This window comes from Chamaea fasciata, unplaced genomic scaffold (assembly GCF_029207755.1).
Source record: "Chamaea fasciata isolate MVZ Bird 193981 ecotype frontalis unplaced genomic scaffold, bChaFas1.0.hap1 SCAF_152, whole genome shotgun sequence".
Lineage (NCBI taxonomy): Eukaryota > Metazoa > Chordata > Aves > Passeriformes > Sylviidae > Chamaea > Chamaea fasciata.
Window position 1 is genome coordinate 78549 of NW_027094237.1, and position 20274 is coordinate 98822.

Below are 20274 nucleotides of genomic sequence, written 5' to 3' on the forward strand. Positions count from 1 at the left end.
TTTGGGGGGCACTGGGGGGTTCCAGCCCGTGACCCCCCCCCGTTTTTGACCCCCCCCCCCCCCCCCCCGAGCTGTTTCGGTCTCATCGACGCCCTCCTGAAGCCCAAGGGGGGGTGGGCGCTGGGCCCCCCCCGCTGCCCCCTCCCCCTGCCACCCCCGCGACGCCCTGCAGGTGAGGGACCCCAAAAAACCCCTCCCCGGACCCCAAATTCACCCCTGGGACCCCAAAAAACCCCCAAAACCTCTCCCCGGACCCCAAATTCAGCCCTGAGGCCCCAAAAAACCCCCAAAAACCCCTCCCCATGAACCCCAAATCCACCCCTGGGACCCCCCAAAACCTCCCCAGGACCCCAGATCCACCCCGGGACCCCCAAATCCATCCCTTGGACCCCCAAAAACCCCCAGATCCATCCCTGGGACCCCCCAAAACCTCCCTTCAAACCCCAAATTCACCCCTCGGACCTCCAGAATCCTTCCACAGGACCCCTCAGGGGTCGTTCCCCACGAAAAAGTGCGGGAAACGTGAGGGGAGAAAAAGGGCGGGAAACGTGAGGGGAGAAAAAGGGCGGGATCAAGTGGAGGGGATCAATGGAATTTTGGGGGGGGTCAGCGACGCTGAGGAAGGATCAATGGAATATTGGGGGGGCATCAATGACATTGGGGGGGTCAGTGACACTCGGGTGGGGATCAATGATGCTGTGGGGGGGTCGATATCAGCTCGGGGGGAGGCCATGGGTTTTTGGGGGGCCGCAACGCAGGCAGCCGTGCTGGGTTTGGAGCGGGGGGGCCCCTTCAACCTCTGGGGGGGCCCTGGCTGTCCCCTGGCTGTACCTGGGGGTGCCCTGGCTGTCCCCTAGGTGTCCCTGGGGATGCCCTGGAGTCCCTGGGGGTGCCCTGGCTGTCCCTGGCTGTCCCCTAGGTGTCCCTGGGGTGCCCTGGCTGTCCCCTAGGTGTCCTTGGGGTGCCTTGCTGTCCCCAAGGCGTCCCTGGGGTGCCCTGGCTGTCCCCTAGGTGTCCCTGGGGGTGCCCTGGCTGTCCCTGGGGGTCCCTGGCTGTCCCATAGGTGTCCCTAGGGGTGCCTTGTCTGTCCCTGGGAGGGCCCTGGGGGTACCCTGGTGTCCCTGGGAGGGCCCTGGCTGTCCCCTAAGTGTCCCTGGGGGTGCTCTGGTGTCCCTGGGGATGCCCTGGCTGTCCCTTAGGTCTCCCTGGGGGTGCCCTGCCTTTCCCTTGGGGGGCCCTGGCTGTCCCAGGGACACCCTGGCTGTCCCCTAGGTGTCCCTGGGTGTGCCTTGTCTGTCCTTGGGGGTGCCTTGTCTGTCCCTGGGGGGGCCGTGGCTGTCCCCTAGGTGACCCTGGGGGTTCCCTGGGTGTCCCTGCGGGGGCCCTGACTGTCCCTGGGGTGCCTTGCTGTCCCCTAGGTATCCCTAGGGTGCCCTGGCTGTCCCCTAGGTGTCCCTGGGGGTACTCTGGCTGTCCCCTAGGTGTCCCTGGGGGTGCCCTGGCTGTCCCTGAGGGGGCCGAGGCTGTCCCCTAGTTGTCCCTGGGGGTTCCCTGGGTGTCCCTGTGGGGGCTCTGGCTGTCCCTGGGGTGCCCTGGCTGTTCCATAGGTGTCACTGGGGGTGCCCCGGCTGTCCCTTGGGGGGCCCTGGCTGTCCCTGGGGGGCCCTGGCTATACCCTAGGTGTCCCTGGGGGTGCCTTGTCTTTCCCTGGGGGTGCCATGGCTGTCCCCTAGGTGTCCCTGGGGGTGCCCTGGCTGTCCCTTAGGTGTCCGTAGGGGTGCCTTGTCTGTCCCTTGGGGGGCCCTGGCTTTCCCTGGGGGTGCTCTGGCTGTCCCTTAGGTGTCCCTGGGGGTGCCCTGGCTGTCCCCTAGGTGTCCCTGGGGGTGTGCTGGCTGTCCCTTGGGGCGCCGTAGCTGTCCACTTGGTGTCCCTGGGGGTGCCCTGGCTGTACCCTACGTGTCCCTGGGGGTGCCTTGTTTGTCCCTTGGGGGGCCCTGGCTGTCCCTGCGGGTGCCCTGGCTGTCCTTTAGGTGTCCCTGGGGTTGCCCTGGCTGTCCCCTAGGTGTCCCTGGGGGTGCCCTGGGTGTCCCTGTCGGGGCCCTGGCTGTCCCCTCGGTGTCCCTGGGGGTTTCCTGGCTGTCCCTGGGGGGGCCGTGGCTGTCCCCTCGGTGTCCCTGGGGGTTCCCTGGGTGTCCCATCGGGGGCCCTGGCTGTCCCCTAGGTGTCCCTGTGGGGGCCCTGGCTGACCCTGGGGTGCCCTGGCTGTCCCTTAGGTCTCCCTGGGGGTGCCCTGGCTGTCCCTTGGGGGGCCCTGGCTGTCCCCTAGGTGTCCCAGGGCTGCCCTGACTGTCCCCTAGGTGTTCCTGGGGGTGCCCTGGCTGTCCCTGGGGTGCCCTTGCTGTCCCCTAAGTGTCTTTGGGGCTGCCCTGGCTGTCCCCTAGGTGTCCCTGGGGGTGCCCTGGCTGTCCCCTAGGTGTCCCTGGGTGTCCCGGGGCATGCCCAGGCTTTCCCCTCGGTGTCCCTGGGGGTTCCCTGGCTGTCCCTTAGGTGTCCCTGGGGATGCCCTGGCTGTCCCTGGGGTGCCCTTGCTGTCCCCTAGGTGTCTCTGGGAGTGCCCTGGCTGTCCCTCAGAGTTCCCTGGGGATGCCCTGGCTGTCCCCAAGTGTCCCTGAGGGTGCCCTGGCTGTCCCTGGGGGTTCCCTGGCTGCCTCCTAGGTGTCCCTCAGGGTGCCCTGGGTGTCCCTGGGGGTTCCCTGGCTGCCTCCTAGGTGTCCCTTGGTGTGCCCTGGGTGTCCCTGGGGGTGCCCTGGCTGTCCCTTATGTGTTTCTGGGGGTGCTCAGGCTGTCCACTAGCTGTCCCTGGGGGTGCCCTTGCTGTCCCTGGGGTGCACTTGCTGTCTCCTAAGTGTCCCTGGGGGTGCCCTGGCTGTCCCCTAGGTGTCCCTGGGGGGGGCCTGATTGTCCCTGGGATGCCCTGGCTATCCCCTAGGTGTGCATTGGGGTCCCCGGGCTGTCCCCTAGGTGTCCTTCGGGTGCCCTGGCTGTCCCGAAGGTGTCCCTGGGGGTGCCTTGGCTGTGCCCTAGGTGTCCCTGGGAGTACCCTGGCTCTCCCCTAGGTGTCCCTGGGGGTTCCCTGGGTGTCCCTAGGGGTGCCCTGGTATCCCTGGGGGTGCCCTGGCTGTCCCTAAGGTATCCCTGAGGGTGCCCTGGGTGGCCCTCGGAGTGCCCAGGCATTCCCCGAGGTGGCCCTGGGTGTCCCTGGGCATGCCCAGGGTATCCCCTAGGTGTCCCTGGGGGTTCCCTGGGTGTCCTTTAGGTGTCCCTAGGGGGTGCCCTGGCTGTCTCTGGGGGGCCCTTGCTGTCCCCTAGATGTCCCTGGGGGTGCCGTGGATGTCCCTGGGGGTGCCCTGGGTGTCCCCTAAGTTTCCCTGGGGGTGCCCTGGCTGTCCCTGGGGGTGCCCTGGCTGCCTCCTAGGTGTCCTTTGGGGTGCCCTGGGTGTCCCTGGGGGTGCCCTGGTGGTCCCTGGCGTGGCCAGGGAGTCCCTAGGGTGCCCTGGCTATCCCCTAGGTGTCCCTGGGGGTGCCCTGGCTGTCCCTGAGGTGCCCTTGCTGTCCCCTAGGTGTCCCTGGGGTTACCTGGGTGTCCTCTATCTGTCCCTGGGGGTTTCCTTGGTGTCCGTGGCGGTGCCCTGGGGATGCTCTGGCTCTCCCTGGGGCGGCCCTGGCTGCCCCTGGTGTGGCCGTGGCTGTCCCTGGGGTTGCCCTGGCTGTACCCTACGTGTCCCTTTGGGTGCCTTCTCTGTCCCTTGGGGGTCCCTGGCTGTCCCTGTGGGGGCCCTGGCTGTCTTCTAGGTGTCCCTGTGGTGCCCTGGCTGTCCCTTAGGTCTCCCTGGGGGTGCCCTGCCTTTCCCTTGGGGGGCCCTGGCTGTCCCAGGGACACCCTGGCTGTCCCCTAGGTGTCCCTGGGTGTGCCTTGTCTGTCCTTGGGGGTGCCTTGTCTGTCCCTGGGGGGGCCGTGGCTGTCCCCTAGGTGACCCTGGGGGTTCCCTGGGTGTCCCTGCGGGGGCCCTGACTGTCCCTGGGGTGCCTTGCTGTCCCCTAGGTATCCCTAGGGTGCCCTGGCTGTCCCCTAGGTGTCCCTGGGGGTACTCTGGCTGTCCCCTAGGTGTCCCTGGGGGTGCCCTGGCTGTCCCTGAGGGGGCCGAGGCTGTCCCCTAGTTGTCCCTGGGGGTTCCCTGGGTGTCCCTGTGGGGGCTCTGGCTGTCCCTGGGGCGCCCTGGCTGTTCCATAGGTGTCACTGGGGGTGCTCTGGAGTCACTGGGGTGCCCTGGCTGTCCCTTAGGTCTCCCTGGGGGTGCCCCGGCTGTCCCTTGGGGGGCCCTCGCTGTCCCTGGGGGGCCCTGGCTATACCCTAGGTGTCCCTGGGGGTGCCTTGTCTTTCCCTGGGGGTGCCATGGCTGTCCCCTAGGTGTCCCTGGGGGTGCCCTGGCTGTCCCTTAGGTGTCCGTAGGGGTGCCTTGTCTGTCCCTGGGGGTGCCCTGGCTGTCCTTTAGGTGTCCCTGGGGGTGCCCTGGCTGTCCCCTAGGTGTCCCTGGGGGTGCCCTGGGTGTCCCTGTCGGGGCCCTGGCTGTCCCCTCGGTGTCCCTGGGGGTTCCCTGGCTGTCCCTGGGGGGGCCGTGGCTGTCCCCTCGGTGTCCCTGGGGGTTCCCTGGGTGTCCCATCGGGGGCCCTGGCTGTCCCCTAGGTGTCCCTGTGGGGGCCCTGGCTGACCCTGGGGTGCCCTGGCTGTCCCTTAGGTCTCCCTGGGGGTGCCCTGGCTGTCCCTTGGGGGGGCCTGGCTGTCCCCTAGGTGTCCCAGGGCTGCCCTGACTGTCCCCTAGGTGTTCCTGGGGGTGCCCTGGCTGTCCCTGGGGTGCCCTTGCTGTCCCCTAAGTGTCTTTGGGGCTGCCCTGGCTGTCCCCTAGGTGTCCCTGGGGGTGCCCTGGCTGTCCCCTAGGTGTCCCTGGGTGTCCCGGGGCATGCCCAGGCTTTCCCCTAGGTGTCCCTGGGGGTTCCCTGGCTGTCCCTTAGGTGTCCCTGGGGATGCCCTGGCTGTCCCTGGGGTGCCCTTGCTGTCCCCTAGGTGTCTCTGGGAGTGCCCTGGCTGTCCCTCAGAGTTCCCTGGGGATGCCCTGGCTGTCCCCAAGTGTCCCTCGGGGTGCCCTGGGTGTCCCTGGGGGTGCCCTGGCTGTCCCTGGGGTGCACTTGCTGTCTCCTAAGTGTCCCTGGGGGTGCCCTGGCTGTCCCCTAGGTGTCCCTGGGGTTCCCTGGCTGTCCCTGGGGTGCCCAGGCTTTCCTATAGGTGTCCCTGGGGGTGCCCTGGCTGTCCCCTAGGTGTCCCTGGGAGTGCCCTGGCTGTCACCTAGGTGTCCCTGGGGGTCCCTGGCTGTCCCCTAGTTGTCCCTGGGGGAGCCCTGGCTGTCCCAATGGTGCCCTGCCTGTCCCCTAGGTGTCCCTGGGAGTGCCCTGGCTGTCCCCTAGGTGTCCCTGGGGGTGCCCTGGGTGTCCCTGTGGGTGCCCTGGCTGTCCCCTAGGTGTCCCTGGGGTCCCCTGGGTGTCCCCGGGGGTGCCCTGGCTGTTCCTGTGGTGCCCTGGCTGTCCTTTAGGTGTCCCTTGGGGTGCCCTGGCTGTCCCCTAGGTGTCCCAGGGCTGCCCTGGCTGTCTCTTAGGTGTCCCTGGGAATGCGCTGGCTGTCCTTGGGGGCGCCGTGGCTTTCCCCTTGGTGTCCCTGGGGGTTCCCTGAGTGTCCCTGCGGAGGCCCTGACTGTCCCCTAGGTGTCCCAGGGGGTGCCCTGGCTGTCCCTGGGGTGCCCTGGCTGTCCCCTAACGGTCCCTGGGGGTGCCCTGGCTGCCCCTGGGGTGCCCTGGCTGTCCCCTAGGCGTGCCTGCGGGTGACCTGGCTGTCCCCTAGGTGTCCCTGGGGGTGCCCTGGCTGTCCCCTAGGTGTCCTTGGGGATGCCCTGGTGTCCCTGGGGGTGCCCTGCCTGTCCCCTAGGTGTCCCTGGGGGTGCCCTGGGTGTCCCTGTCAGGGCCCTGGCTGTCCCTTATGTGTCCCTAGGGGTACCTTGTCTGTCCCTGGGGGGGCCCTGGCTGTCCCTGTGGGGGCCCTGGCTGTCCCCTAGGTGTCCCTGGGGTGCCCTGGCTGTCCCTGGGGTATCCAGGCTTTCCTTTAGGTGTCCCTAGGGGTGCCCTGGCTGTCCCGTAGTTGTCCCTGGGGTGCCCTGGCTGTCCCTTAGGTGTCCCTGGAGGTGCCCTTGCTGTCCATTGGGGGGCCCTGGCTGTTCCTGTGGTGCCCTGGCTGTCCTTTAGGTGTCCCTTGGGGTGCCCTGGCTGTCCCCTAGGTGTCCCAGGGCTGCCCTGGCTGTCTCTTAGGTGTCCCTGGGGGTGCCCTGGCTGTCCCCTAGGTGTCCCTGGGAATGCGCTGGCTGTCCTTGGGGGCGCCGTGGCTTTCCCCTTGGTGTCCCTGGGGGTTCCCTGAGTGTCCCTGCGGAGGCCCTGACTGTCCCCTAGGTGTCCCAGGGGGTGCCCTGGCTGTCCCTGGGGTGCCCTGCCTGTCCCCTAGGTGTCCCTGGGAGTGCCCTGGCTGTCACCTAGGTGTCCCTGGGAGTGCCCTGGCTGTCTCCTAGGTGTCCCTGGGGGTGCCCTGGGTGTCCCTGGGGTGCCCTGGCTGTCCCCTAGGTGTCCCTGGGGGTGCCCTGGCTGTCCCTGGTGTGCCCTAGCTGTCCCCTACGTGTCCCTGGGGGTGCCCTGGGTGTCCCTGAGGTGCTCTAGGGGTGCCCCGGCTGTCCCTGGGGGTGCCCAGGCTGTCCCCCAGGGGTCCCTGGGGGTACCCTGGCTGTCCCTGGGGTGCCCTGGCTGTCCCCTAGGTGTCCCTGGGGTGCCGTGGCTGTCCCCTTGGTGTCCCTGGGGGTGACCTGCCTGTCCCCTAGGTGTCCCTGGAGGTGCCCTGGCTGTCCCCTTGGTGTCCCTGGGGGTGCCCTGGCTGTCCCATAGGTGTCCCTGGAGGTGCCCTGGCTGTCCCCTTGGTGTCCCTGGGGGTGCCCTGGGTGTCCCTGGGGTGCCCTGGCTGTCCCCTAGGTGTCCCCGGGGATGCCCTGGCTATCCCTGGGGGGGCCCTGGCTGTCCCTGGGGTGCCCTAGCTGTCCCCTAGGTGTCCCTGGGGGTGCCCTGGCTGTCCCCTTGGTGTCCCTGGGGTACCCTGGCTGTCCCTTAGATGTCCCTGGGGGTGCCCTGGCTCTCCTTGGGGTGCCCTGGCTGTCCCTTATGTGTCCCTGGGGGTGCCCAGGGTGTCCCTGGGGTGCCTTGCTGTCCCCTAGGTGTCCCTGGGGGTGCCCTGCCTGTCCCCTAGGTGTCCCTGGGGGTGCCCTGCCTGTCCCCTAGGTGTCCCTGGAGTGCCCTGCCTGTCCCCTAGGTGTCCCTGGGGGTGCCCTGGGTGTCCCTGTCAGGGCCCTGGCTGTCCCTTATGTGTCCCTAGGGGTACCTTGTCTGTCCCTGGGGGGGCCCTGGCTGTCCCTGTGGGGGCCCTGGCTGTCCCCTAGGTGTCCCTGGGGTGCCCTGGCTGTCCCGTAGTTGTCCCTGGGGTGCCCTGGCTGTCCCTTAGGTGTCCCTGGAGGTGCCCTTGCTGTCCATTGGGGGGCCCTGGCTGTCCCTGTGGGGCCCTGGCTGTCCCCTAGGTGTCCCTGGGAGTGCCCTGGCTGTCACCTAGGTGTCCCTGGGGGTCCCTGGCTGTCCCCTAGTTGTCCCTGCGGGAGCCCTGGCTGTCCCAAGGGTGCCCTGCCTGTCCCCTAGGTGTCCCTGGGAGTGCCCTGGCTGTCCCCTAGGTGTCCCTGGGGGTGCCCTGGCTGTCCCCTAGGTGTCCCTGGGGTCCCCTGGGTGTCCCCGGGGGTGCCCTGGCTGTTCCTGTGGTGCCCTGGCTGTCTTCTAGGTGTCCCTGGGGGGCCCTGGCTGTCCCCTAGGTGTCCCTGGGCTGCCCTGGCTGTCCCATAGGTGTCCCTGGGGGTGCCCTTGCTGTTCCTTAGGTGTCCCTGGGGGTGCCCTGGCTGTCCCTTAGGTGTCCCTGGGGGTTCCGTGGCTATCTGTGGGGTGCCGTGGCGGCCTCTGGGGTGCCCTTGATGTCCCCTAGGTGTCCCTGGGGTGCCCTGAGTGTCCCTGTGGGTGCCCTGGCTGTCCCCTAGGTGTCCCTGGGGTGCCCTGGCTGTCCTTTAGGTGTCCCTGGGGGTGCCCTGGCTGTCCCCCAGGTGTCCCTGCCTCGCTCGTATCCTCGACTCCGCCTCCGGCGCCATGGTGACACCCCTCCCAGTCTGGACCAGTGTGGCCACACCCCCTCCCCTGGGGCCATTAGACCCATCCCAGTACAGACCAGTAAGGCACCGTGTGCCCACCATGGACCCCCACACGCCTGCCAGTTCGTCCCAGTCCACTCCCCGTCCATCCCAGTTCTCTCTGATCACCCTCCCAGTGCTCCCAGTCCATCCCAGTCCCGCAGGTGCTGGTGCTTGTGGCTTGATCAGCTGGTGCCTGTCCGCAACGTGGAGCGGGTCAAATGAGGCCTCAGGGGGAGGGGGGGGGCGGATTTTGGGGGGTCCTGGGGGTCCCGAGTTGTCCTGGAGGGGTTTGGGGGGTTTTGGGGGGCCTGGGGGGAGTCCTGGGGGCTGCTTTGGGTGTTTTTGGGGGATCTTCGGGAGGTTTGGGCGGCCCATTTGAGGCATCAAAGGAACCTGAGGAGGGTTTTGCGGGCTCCTGGAGGTCGGGGGGGGCCCTGGGGGTGGTTTGGGGGGCACTGGGGGGTTCCAGCCCGTGCCCCCCCCCCGTTTTTGAACCCCCCCCCGAGCTGTTTCGGTCTCATCGACGCCCTCCTGAAGCCCAAGGGGGGGTGGGCGCTGGGCCCCCCCCGCTGCCCCCCTCCCCCTGCCACCCCTGCGACGCCCTGCAGGTGAGGGACCCCCAAAAAACCCTCCCCAGACCTAAAATTCACCCCTGGGTCCCAAAAAAAACCCCAAAACCTCTCCCCGGACCCCAAATTCAGCCCTGAGGCCCCAAAAAACCCCCAAACCCTTCCCCATGAACCCCAAATCCACCCCTGGGACCCCCCAAAACCTCCCCAGGACCCCAGATCCACCCCGGGACCCCCAAATCCATCCCTTGGACCCCCAAAAACCCCCAAATCCATCCCTGGGACCCCCCAAAACCTCCCTCCAAACCCCAAATTCACCCCTCGGACCTCCAGAATCCTTCCACAGGACCCCTCAGGGGTGGTTCCCCACGAAAAAGGGCGGGAAACGTGAGGGGAGAAAAGGGCGGGAAACGTGAGGGGAGAAAAAGGGCGGGAAACGTGAGGGGAGAAAAAGGGCGGGATCAAGTGGAGGGGATCAATGGAATTTTGGGGGGGGTCAGCGACGCTGAGGGAAGATCAATGGAATATTGGGGGGGCATCAATGACATTGGGGGGGTCAGTGACACTCGGGTGGGGATCAATGATGCTGTGGGGGGGTCGATATCAGAGGTTATGAGAGGAAATTGCCGCCGCCGTCCTCCCGTGCCCAGAGCCCCGCCAGGACTCCAGCGCAGCTCCGGCTGCAGGCGGAGCAGGAGCGGCTCCTGCCGCCCGCAGCGATCCCGGTCCCGATCCCGACCGCAACGCCAGCCCGGTCCTCAGGCCCCGAGACCCACAGCCCGCCCGCCGAGGGGGGCCGCACCGCTCGGGAGCCGCAACCGACACTGACAGGACCCGAACCACAACGCCCGCTCCCATTCCCGGCCCCGCCTGGCTCCTCGCAGGGCCGCGAGCAACCTCGGCTCGGCTCAGGTTCGAGGGGCGGGGCGGGGCCGCGGGCGATGGTCCCGCCCCCATCCCGGGCAGCGCGGGGCGCCGGGGCGGGCTCGGGGCGGAGCCGGGGCGGGCTCGGGGCGGAGCCGGGGCGGGCTCGGGACAGAGCCGGGGCGGGCTTTGGGCGGAGCCGGGGCGGAGCCGGGGCGGGCTTTGGGCGGAGCCGGGGCGGGCTCGGGGCGGAGCCGGGGCGGAGCCGGGGCGGAGCCGGGGCGGGCTCGGGGCGGAGCTGGGGCGGAGCCGGGGCGGAGCCGGGGCGGGCTCGGGGCGGAGCCGGGGCGGGCTCGGGGCGGAGCAGGGGCGGAGCCGGGGCGGGGTCGGGGCGGAGCCGGGGCGGAGCCGGGGCTCTGTGAGGCGGGGCCCGGAGGCAGCCGGGGCCGGGCAGTACCGGGGGCGCGGCTTCAGGGGCGCGGGGCGGGTCCCAAGTGCACGGCGCCGGGACCCCACCGGGGCGTTCCGCACCGAACCCATAGAGCAGCAGCTACTTCCGCCACCCTTTTGAATCCCCGCGATTGGCGGGCTCGCTGAGGCATCGGCAGTGCTGATTGGACAGCGGGCCCCGGGAATCGCGCCCGCCCCCCGGCCCGCGCTGAGGGCCCGGGGCCTCCGCCCTCAGACCGGCTCCGGCTCCAACCCGGCCCGGGCTCTGCTCCGGTCCCCCCGGCCCGGCCTGAGGGCCCGGGGGCTCTGCCCCGAGACCGGCCTCGCCCCTCCCCGCCTCGCCTCGTAGTAGAGTTCTGTTTGGTTTGTGGGAAGAAACAGTTGTGAGAAGTGAGATTTGTGCTGGAGAGGTGCTGCTGGGAAGAAAGGATGGAGTAAATCTGCTCCGAGGATGTGTGATGAAGAATTCAGGGTAAGGGTTGGGCAATATTTATAAACTGTCTCCATATTTCCCTGTATCTCTGGGTGTTTGGATTGAGCCTGGGATTGTCAGCTATGTTATAAACAAGCCAACCCGGCTACTGAACTCCCAATAAACGTTTGGAACCCTTGCACAGAAAGACAAGTTAGCAACGATTCCAAAGGAAAAATTGTAAATGGAGGGTAACGATTGCGGGGGGATTTCCTTGGGGATTATGACCCTCACACATACAGAATTTAGGAGGTGGAATCCCAGTTTCAGCCTTGGGCACGTGCAGGAGAAGAGGGGTCGTTATCCCTATCAAGGAAAGCCCGGTGCCCCAGCGCGTCAGGTGCGGACAACGAATTCTCCGGGGATGAGCACAAGTCCCCTCTTCCCCTGCCCCGACACTCGGACTGGCAGCAGCTGCAGGTGAGAGCTGTCACAGGATGGTGAGGGGACAGAGCAGCCCCAGGTGTGACCGTCAGGATGAGGAGGGCAGCAGAGCCGCCACAAGTGTGAGCTGTAAAGGATAATGAGGGGCCGGTTCTAGCCGGGGGCGGTTTAATAGAGGAGCCCGAGTTCACTTTGGCATCGGGCCGTGAGGAGCTCAGCGTGGTTTCTGCGGTGGTGGGAAAGCTTCTTACAGCGCCTGCAGGAGCACGTGGATGTGGGGGGTTTCTTTGTGCCGGACAGCAGTAGCAGGTAAGCCAGCATGGGTTTGTAGGGGAGATTTTTTTTTTCTTTGCAGCTTTGTCTTACTAATTTCTCTGTGGTGCTCCCAGGAAATAAAAGGAGTTATGGAGAGAAAAGGAGTTCAAATTCAGTGAAGAAACTCTTCTTCTGTGGTTGTCAGTATTCAAACTGAAGAAAACTTTCCACCTGGATTTTTAATGAGTTGTGGTATTTCTATGTGGTTTTTATTAAGTATTATGCTCTTGGGTGGCGTGTAGTGTTTTGTCTGATTTTTGATGTTATGTGTAATTTGGTTTTTGAGTGAGGATAACTTTGTTGGAGGAGTTGTTTGTATTTGAGGTAGAATTAATTTAAGTAGCTTTTTTTGCTAGACTTCTGATACGTGGTATTGGGGTTTTGTGTGTGATATGTAGGGATTCAAGTTGGGTAGGGCTATTTTTTCTGTTTAGTGGCTTTGAATGATTTATTGTGTAGCTTTATCTTGTTTGTAGATGGTGTATGGTGAGAGATATGGTTTCTTTTTCGTGTTAGGTTTTGTAGTTTACATGTCGGTCAGAGTATTTTTGAACTGAGTTCTGTTGAATTGTTTTTGGTGAGATACAGTGTTTTTTGAGGGTGTGTTTTCTAAGGTTTACAATGGTGTAATTGGCTGTAGTGTGAGATGTAAAGGAGGTTTTTATTTTTTTGGTGGTGGTTTTTATTATGGTGAGTGTGTAGTATTTGTTTTGATGGGTTTGGGGTAGTGTGATGTAGCTAATTTATTAGGGTTTTCTAATATTTATAATTCAATTATTGTTTATTGTATTACAGGGATTTATTTATTTAGCTTGTTTGGTTTTAGTGTGTGTTCTATAATTATGGAAAATTTGGGAGATGCTGTTTATAGTTGAATGGATCTTTTAGTTTTAGGATTGAGGGGGTTGCGGGTATATATTTTGAAGTTTTTTTGAGGGGATTGGACATGGGGGTTATTTTTATTATATTTGGTAGTTGGACTTATAGTAATAAGAGTTGGCTTTTTTTGCTGCATTATTTTTTGTTTTTTCTTTTCTAGTATTCTTGTATTTGTGTGGTCAGGGTAGTGGTGTTTCTGGTGCAGCTGTAAGCCTCCATTATTGTTTGTGTGTTTTAGGTGGTCCACTGGTATTACAGGGAGACCCCCTCACTGACCGGCCAACAGATCCGCTGAGATTGTACATCAGCATTTGGTTTTCTCTATGGTACCTGACTAAGAGACAGCAGTCTGGTGACAGCAAGGAATTCCCAGAGGTGGAGCTGGATCTCAGCAGTCAAGCTGACGTGGGCAAGGTGAGCAGTGACTGGTGGACAGAAGCAGTTGCTATTGTTCAAGTCTCACTTGCTGGTGCAACTCTAAGCATTCACTGTTCTTTTTTTTTTTTACTTTAGGTTGTCCCCTTGCCAGATGTGCTGGCCCCAGAGGCCAGATGGGTGCAGCATTAAGGTATACTTGTGGCATGCTTCAGTCAGACTGGGGAGGTTGCTGTTTCACAGTAACTCAGCATGATTTTTTGCTTCTTTTGTTTCTTTGCAGGTGCCACTGCTGTCCCAGGCGTGCTAAGGAATAGAGAGAGCCGGTGAGTTGCCCTTTAGGCAGGGTGACCCATAGGTGAGCGATGCGCTCAGCATTTACTTTTTCCTTTTGCTGGGTCCACTCCTGTCAGCCTCTGGAGTGGAGTGAAGATCTGAGGGGGAGCTGGGGCAGCGGTGCAGAGGAGCCCTGGGGATTACTCTTCTGGAGGGGGATAGTCACATTTCCTGTTTTGTGATCCTAGGTAGCGCGAGGAGGTGCGGAGACAAAGTCTGGATACGGCAGCCCCAAAGCGGATGCTGAGAACATGTCTGAGATGCTGAGAACGTTCTGTCGAGGACGGACATTCCACTCGTGTTCCAAAAGCTAAGTGTTGGGGCTGGTGGTCAGGAGAAGGGAAAAAACCTTTTCAGTCCCGGGAGGTGATTTAAAGTTACCTTAGAAGAGAAGGCCCTAGTGGGGTGGTCCCTTCAAAAGTAAAGGATGAGGGTTTCTCCTCAGCTTCACCAGAGCCTTTGCTGGGCGGGGCAGTTCTGACCCATCTCCATGTTCTAGGGAGCTTCACATTATTGGCCTTCTTTTAGAGTCCACAGGGTTAGGCTGCAGCAGGGGATTCCTGGCCCAGGAGCGTCCTGATTAGGAACAATGCTAGTTGCAAGGCGTAGGGTTAGTAGGGTTCAGCAGGGGGAGTTTACAGTGGCACACAGAGGCTGAAGGAGGGCTTGAGAAGTAAAGGACTCGAGGTCTAGAGAACACACAGTGAAAATCGGGGGTATAGCCTAGGATACAAGTCAGAGTACAGGTATCCCGGCCCTCACAGCGCTGCTGCCAACACTGTTTCCCTGAGAGCAGGTGCAGGCAGCAATCTTAATGCTAGACAATGCCAGAAGTCCTGAGAGGTGCAGGCAGTAACCCTAAGCTAGGGCCAGGCAGGAAGTGACAGTGGTGGGGCCGAGTCCGCAGGGTTGAGGTTCACCGGGGATGTCCACCCTGCGTTCCTGTCCTGCTCTAACCGGGGATGCTCACAGCCCTAATGGAGGCCACGGTGGGTGGGCTCGGTGCCAGTAATGCCTCTAAGGCTTTGGTGCTGCGAGCGTCAGCCTCCGAGCTCAGCTGAAGCACACACGGGGCCCGAGGACCCGGTCCTGCTTAAGAGACGGTGAATAGCAGAGCTGCTGGTTTTTGGCTGATGTGCAGCTAAGATTATGCTTTGATATTTGGTTTTCTTTATTGTAGCTGACTAGGAGACAGCAGCCCAGCGACAGCAGGAATTTCCCTGAGGGAGAGGCGGCCTTCTTTGGCACCCAGCGTGGATTCACCTTCCCAGACGTCTGAGAGATAAGTGGAGGGCTCGGAACTAGGGAGGGGATGAAAGCAAGGTGCCAGGGCAGGGGTCACCGGGAGGGATTTTTTCAGTCGGGTTTGGAGCTGGGGATGTCCCAGATGTGACCCCTTAGGCTACATGAAGGGAAAGTCTCATTCTGAATCACAGGGCTGAGGTGTGCAGGGCAGAGCAGTCCCAGGGTGTGTTGTGTCTCTTGTGCACTCTGTGTCTTTTGGGTGTCTTGTCTTTTCCTTTAGTCCTTTCAGGGGCCTGTCAAAACCTCTGGCATCAGTCTTAGCATTTCTGATCTCTGTGCTCCTCAGCCAGGTGCCTTTGTCTCAGCTGCTCGGACACTCATCAGAATCCATCTCTCTTCACAAGCATCCAGTCCGATGCCTTTTCAGGTCTTGTTCTGAGCTGTATTGACAGCCGTGCACCGCCCTGATCCATTCCGGCGGGTTAGGTCTTGTGAGAATGCAAAGGCAGGTAGAGGATTCTGACCGTAGGATTCTCGGGCATCCATCTCTGCGTTTCTTGGGATAAGTCATCCCGATGGCATCTTGTTCCTGCAGGGTTCTCTGAGCCTGGCCAGCTCACCATCCATCTTACCTAGGTCATCTCATTCTGAGTTCTCTGGACCCTCAGGGTCATTCTTCTTGCCCAGAGTTTTCTGTCCCTGTTGTGTCCCCTCGTTTGTCCTGTGCTGTGTCACGGGTGTTGGTGTGTGTTTGGCTGGGAGCTGCTCTGCCTTGATGCTCAGTCTGGGTGTAGAAGTAATAGGATGAGTCCCGGGGACTTGCATTTTGTGATGTGGGGATGTGGGGTGTAGTTAGACTGTCGAGGGTATTCCTAGATTGGCACAAGATGTGTGGAGCTGTCAAGGTATCCTGCAGCACTCTGACTTTTGTCCAAACTTTCTTTCAGATGCAGAGAGATGAAATCTGTGGCAGAGCCCCCCATCCTGGGTGAGGGGCTCCCCTGAGAAGGTCAGTCCCTGTTTGTGTTTGCAGGGGAGGTGTAAATGATGGCTGTGTTACAGCTCTGTTCTTTGTCTTTATTTTTAGGTGGTAAAGCCGGATCTCAGCAGTCAAGCTGACGTGGGCGAGGTGAGCAGTGATGGGTGGACAGAAGCAGTTGCTATTGTTCAAGCCTCACTCGCTGGTGCAACTCTAAGCCTCCGTTATTGTGTGTTTTAGGGAGTCCACTCGCAGGAGGCCGAGCTCCCCTCTCACCAACCGGACGACAGACCCGGGTCACCTCACCCGTGAGCCCTCCGGGAGCATTCCAGGAGTCTGTGATGGAGCCTTGATCTTCTCCTTGTGAAGGCCCCATCCAGGTAGTCTTGGATAACGGCCGAGGAGTTGAGGTGAGTCAGGGAGGAGAAGGAGGGATGGTCCCCTCAAGTTCCAGCGCTGCCACGTCACCTTGTCTGCTCTTTACCCAGGCAGACCCTGCGACGCCGGCGTTGGCCTCTGAGCGCAGCTGAAGCACGGGGCCGAGGACACGGGCAAGCTTAGGAGACAGTGAGTAGCAGAATTGCTGGTTTCTGGCTGATGTGCTGCTAAGATTATGCTTTGATGTTTGGTTTTCTTTATTGTAGCTGTGTAGGAGACAACAGCCCAGCAGCAGCAGGAATTTCCCTGAGGGAGAGGCGGCCTTCTTTGGCACCCAGCGTGGATTCACCTCCCTAGACGTCCGAGAGATAAGTGGAGGGCTCGGAGCCAGGGAGGGCTTGAAAGCGGGGTGTGGGATCAGGGGCCACTGGGAGGGATTTTTTGAGTCATTTTTGGTGACAGGGATGTCCAAGATGTGACCCCTTAGGCTACATCAAGGGAAGGTCTCATTCTGGATCACAGTGCCGAGGTGTGCAGGGCAGAGCAGTCCTGGTGTGTGTTGTGTCACTTGTCTGTTGTGCTCTCTGTCCTTTGGGTGTCTTGTGTGTGCTGTCTTTTCACTTAGCCCTTTGAGGGGCCTATCAAAACCCCTGGCATCAGTCTTAGCATTTCTGATCTCTGTGCTCCTCAGCCAGGTGCCTTTGTCTCAGCTGCTCGGACACTCATCAGAATCCATCTCTCTTCACAAGCATCCAGTCCGATGCCTTTTCAGGTCTTGTTCTGAGCTGTATTGACAGCCGTGCACCGCCCTGATCCATTCCGGCGGGTTAGGTCTTGTGAGAATGCAAAGGCAGGTAGAGGATTCTGACCGTAGGATTCTCGGGCATCCATCTCTGCGTTTCTTGGGATAAGTCATCCCGATGGCATCTTGTTCCTGCAGGGTTCTCTGAGCCTGGCCAGCTCACCTTCCATCTTACCTAGGTCATCTCATTCCGAGTTCTCTGGACCCTCAGGGTCATTCTTCTTGCCCAGAGTTTTCTGTCCCTGTTGTGTCCCCTCGTTTGTCCTGTGCTGTGTCACGGGTGTTGGTGTGTGTTTGGCCGGGAGCTGCTCTGCCTTGCTGCTTAGTCTGGGTGTAGGGGTACGAGGGTAATAGTGCCGGGGGCTTGAAATTTGTGATGTGGGGTGTAGTTAGACTGTCGAGGGTATTCCTAGATTGGCACAAGATGTGTGGAGCTGTCAAGGTATCCTGCAGCACTCTGACTTTTGTCCCAACTTTCTTTCAGATGCAGAGGGATGAAATCCGTGGCAGAGCCCCCCATCCTGGGTGAGGGGCTCCCCTGAGAAGATCGATCGCTATTCAAGGTGAGAGTCACATATTTCACATTTTTTGGCACTCCAGTGCAGGCCACCTGCATTTACAGCTTGAAACAAGTGAGTCCCTTGGTAACCCCCCTGGGCAGCAGCTGGAGCCTGCTCCGGGCTGGGCTGAGGGAGCAAACACTTGTGGTTGACACAGCTCCACACTGAGGGTACTTGGGAAAACACCTGCCTTGTCCTGGATTTTTTTTTTTTTGAGCTTTTTACACGGTTTTAATCATCACCTTGGTAAAAATAAATGGTAAGGACTGAAAACATGAGAGGCTGGCAGGTTATGCTCATGAATGAGAACTTTTTTTTTAAATAACTGTGTGGCCTATATCTTAATTTTGAGACTCTCTTTTTTGGCTGACTTTACTGTAAAAAATCTAATTTTAATTTAGCTGCCTCAATAATGTTTTTATTGTACAAATATGTTCTAGCGGCAGGAGCTTAAAGTAGTAACACCAACATGCCACCTCTGGAATAAATCCCTGCGTCTCCTCAGACCTACTGGTTTGCAGTAGAGTTTGTACACCTTTCGCTGCAGCTGTGGTTCTTAATAACTGGAAGTCCATGGATTGCTGGGCGATTCCCATAAGTTCTCCTATTTTGTAGGAGCTGCACGGTGAGGTCAGCATTCTGAGGGAGGCCCTGGCACAGCTGCCAAGGGCAAGGAACGTGGAGCATCCCGGGGCTTCTCCCACCCGAGTTTCTCCCGGAGCGTGCTGCGTGTCGTGCCGGATGTTTAACCCGGGTTTGGGGTGTTCTCCTGCAGTCCCAGCTCTGACTGCTGCCCCCGAGCCCCAGCCTTGCTCTGTCCCAGCACTGAACCTGGCAGGTGGGTGTGCTTTTCCAGCCCTTTAATCCCACGGGCAATCCCAGATTCCCGGAGCTCCCCGAGGCACAGCCTGGCCTCCCTCGCTGGGAGCTGCATTTCAGTCTGCCTGGACCAAGGCCATCCTGTTTGAGACTTTATTCCTGTTGCTTTTCCTCTTGCAGGTAGTTGGCGAAAAGGAGAGAGCCAGTAGGAAGTGAAGCCACTGGAAGGCCTTATCCCAGTCCAAGGTTCCCACTTTTCTTTCTGACTCCTGGATAATTGCCTGGCCATAACTGGACAGAGACTGTCAGTTTGATTTCCTGCCTTTTCCAATAAATCCTTGCTTTCAGCTGGAGTGTATTCCTGGTGTCATCCCCCTCCTCGTCCGTGGATGTGTAAATAAAATTCCTGACTTGCCGAGTCCAATTTTGTTATTGCAGGAAGTGTGGTGCTTTTGTTCCACTGAAACTTCCCAACTCTGCTGAGAGTTTCCGATGTCAAATACAAGTAAGATTCGAGTTTCTTTGCATTGTTACTCCCACAAAACACAGATCATTCTTGGATAGGAGTAGCTGGACCTGTTGAATTTCCACTTCCCTTTAAAATTAGAGCAGAGGAAGCAGATTTAAATTTGTTCCATGAACTTCCACCAACTTGATGACTGTTCCAAAAGTTTGCAGTGTTAGAAATGCCTAAGCTTGTTTTCCAGGCAAGCTGGGATTTAGATGTTATTTCTTCCTTTTATTTGATGTTTTTTCTCTCTCTGATTCTAGTAAGAGAATATATTTTTTTTTTCCAGTTTTCCATCCTAATTGGAGTTTTTGTACATTGTAGGGCACATTTCCAAGGAAATTTACCAAATTCATGTTGGTAAAGCAGGAGCTATTCAGCACCATGCTGCCACTTTTTTCCTTTCAACCCCTTAACAGGTCTCATTCTACCCATACACAGTATTACCAGCAATAACTTGGTGTTGAGTTGTATTTCAGAGGTAGCAATAAAACAAAGTTGACATTTTATTTTGTGCCTCTCTGAACCTCTTTGTTTATTAACAAAGAACTCCAAAACAAAGCAAACAGAAAAACAAAAACCAAAACAAAAGCCCCTACAAACACTGCCCCCCAAGAAAAAACAATGACAGAGAAAACATACCAACATTATTAAATAAAAATTAAATCTTTACCCCTTAGAAAACGAGGCTAATTTAATTTTAATTCATTGTGGTTCTGATGTGTTAGGTAAATGAATTCATATAGTTTAAAAAATAAACAAGTCAACACAAATTAAATAAATACAAAAATAGAAAAATATAAGTAACAAAAATAGAAATATAAAATACAGTCTTAAGGGGTGAGAAAATCTCTAGAAAAGCTAAAGCTTTTACAGTATCCCCTAAATAGGTGGTACTCTCTTAACTGCTGCAGAGCGTTGAAACAAGCCTAGAGAAGCTTCAGTGTGCACCAAAAGCAGCTGCTGCTATAGGAAACCGGTGTTGTTTTAAGACCTCCCCCTCCCAAGTTCCTTGCACTTTGTGTTCACAGAGAAGTCACACGAGTCCTGATATATTTTTCCTTTCTTCAAGGATGATGACAACAAGAAAAGTCAACTCTTTAATTTTTGCTTATCCCTAGCAAGCAAAGCCCGGTGCCCCAGTGTGTCGGTGCAAACAGTGAAATGTCTGCAGCAAGTTCCCTCTGCCCCGCCCTCACCCTCGGGCTGGCAGCAGCTGCAGGCGTGAGCTGTTAGGATAACGAGGGGACAGAGCAGCCGCAGGCGTGAGCTGTAAAGGATAATGAGGGGCGGGTGGCTCCTGCCCGAGCTGCTTACGCGGGGAGCCTCAGCTCACTCTAGCGTGGAGCTGCCGGAGGGAGCAGCTTCTGCGAGGCTCTCTGGAGTGTCTTACGGGATGATGGCGAGCTCGTCTTACAGAGTTTGGGGGAACCCTCGGATATGGAGTATTGCTTCAGGAGATGCCGAGGGACAAACCTTTGTGCCGGGCAGCAGGAGCAGGTGAGCCGGTGTGGATTTGTAGGGGGGACTTTTCTCCTTTTCCCTTTCAATTTTGTCTTCCCAATCCTTCCCTGGCGTCCCTAGAAAAAAAAAAAAGGGGGTTTTGAGGACAAAAGAGTTTAAATTGAGGAAAGAAACTCCTTTTATTGTCTGTGTTCAAACTGGGGGAATCCCCCTTCACCTGGGATTTTAATAAATAGTGGTACTTCTATGCGGTGCTTTTATTACTTTATTACTTATATGGTGCTTTTATTCAATATTGCATTCTTTGGTGGTACATAGTGTTTTGTTTTATTTTTTGGTATTATTTATTGCCTGTAATTTGGTTTTTGAGCGAAGGTAACTGTATGGATGGGTTTGTTTGTATTTGAGGTAGAATTAATTTAAGTAACTTTTTTTTTTTTTTTTTTAAATAGGCTTCTGATACGTGCGATTGGGGTTTTGTTTTTGTTTATTGTATGTAGGGATTCAGATTA

General features: G+C 59.0%; 2 long non-coding RNA genes across 6 annotated transcripts; both read left to right on the forward strand.

Moving 5' to 3' along the window:
• The first annotated feature begins 10607 nt into the window (after nt 1-10607).
• On the forward strand, nt 10608-15635 carry LOC136304727 (uncharacterized). Of its 5 annotated transcripts, none has more exons than XR_010724765.1 (8): nt 10608-10718; nt 10968-11138; nt 11492-12710; nt 12810-12864; nt 12955-12997; nt 13196-15261; nt 15340-15381; nt 15472-15635. It is a non-coding gene; the product is annotated as an uncharacterized lncRNA (long non-coding RNA). The 5 variants fall into 5 exon arrangements; XR_010724766.1 differs by having other exon boundaries at nt 10983-11138; XR_010724764.1 differs by lacking the exons at nt 10608-10718; nt 10968-11138 and adding an exon at nt 11145-11411 and having other exon boundaries at nt 11492-11609; nt 12535-12710.
• Nucleotides 15636-16857: 1222 nt separating this feature from the next.
• On the forward strand, nt 16858-18214 carry LOC136304725 (uncharacterized). Its single transcript, XR_010724761.1, has 3 exons — nt 16858-16974; nt 17587-17809; nt 17971-18214. It is a non-coding gene; the product is annotated as an uncharacterized lncRNA (long non-coding RNA).
• Nucleotides 18215-20274: the final 2060 nt, after the last annotated feature.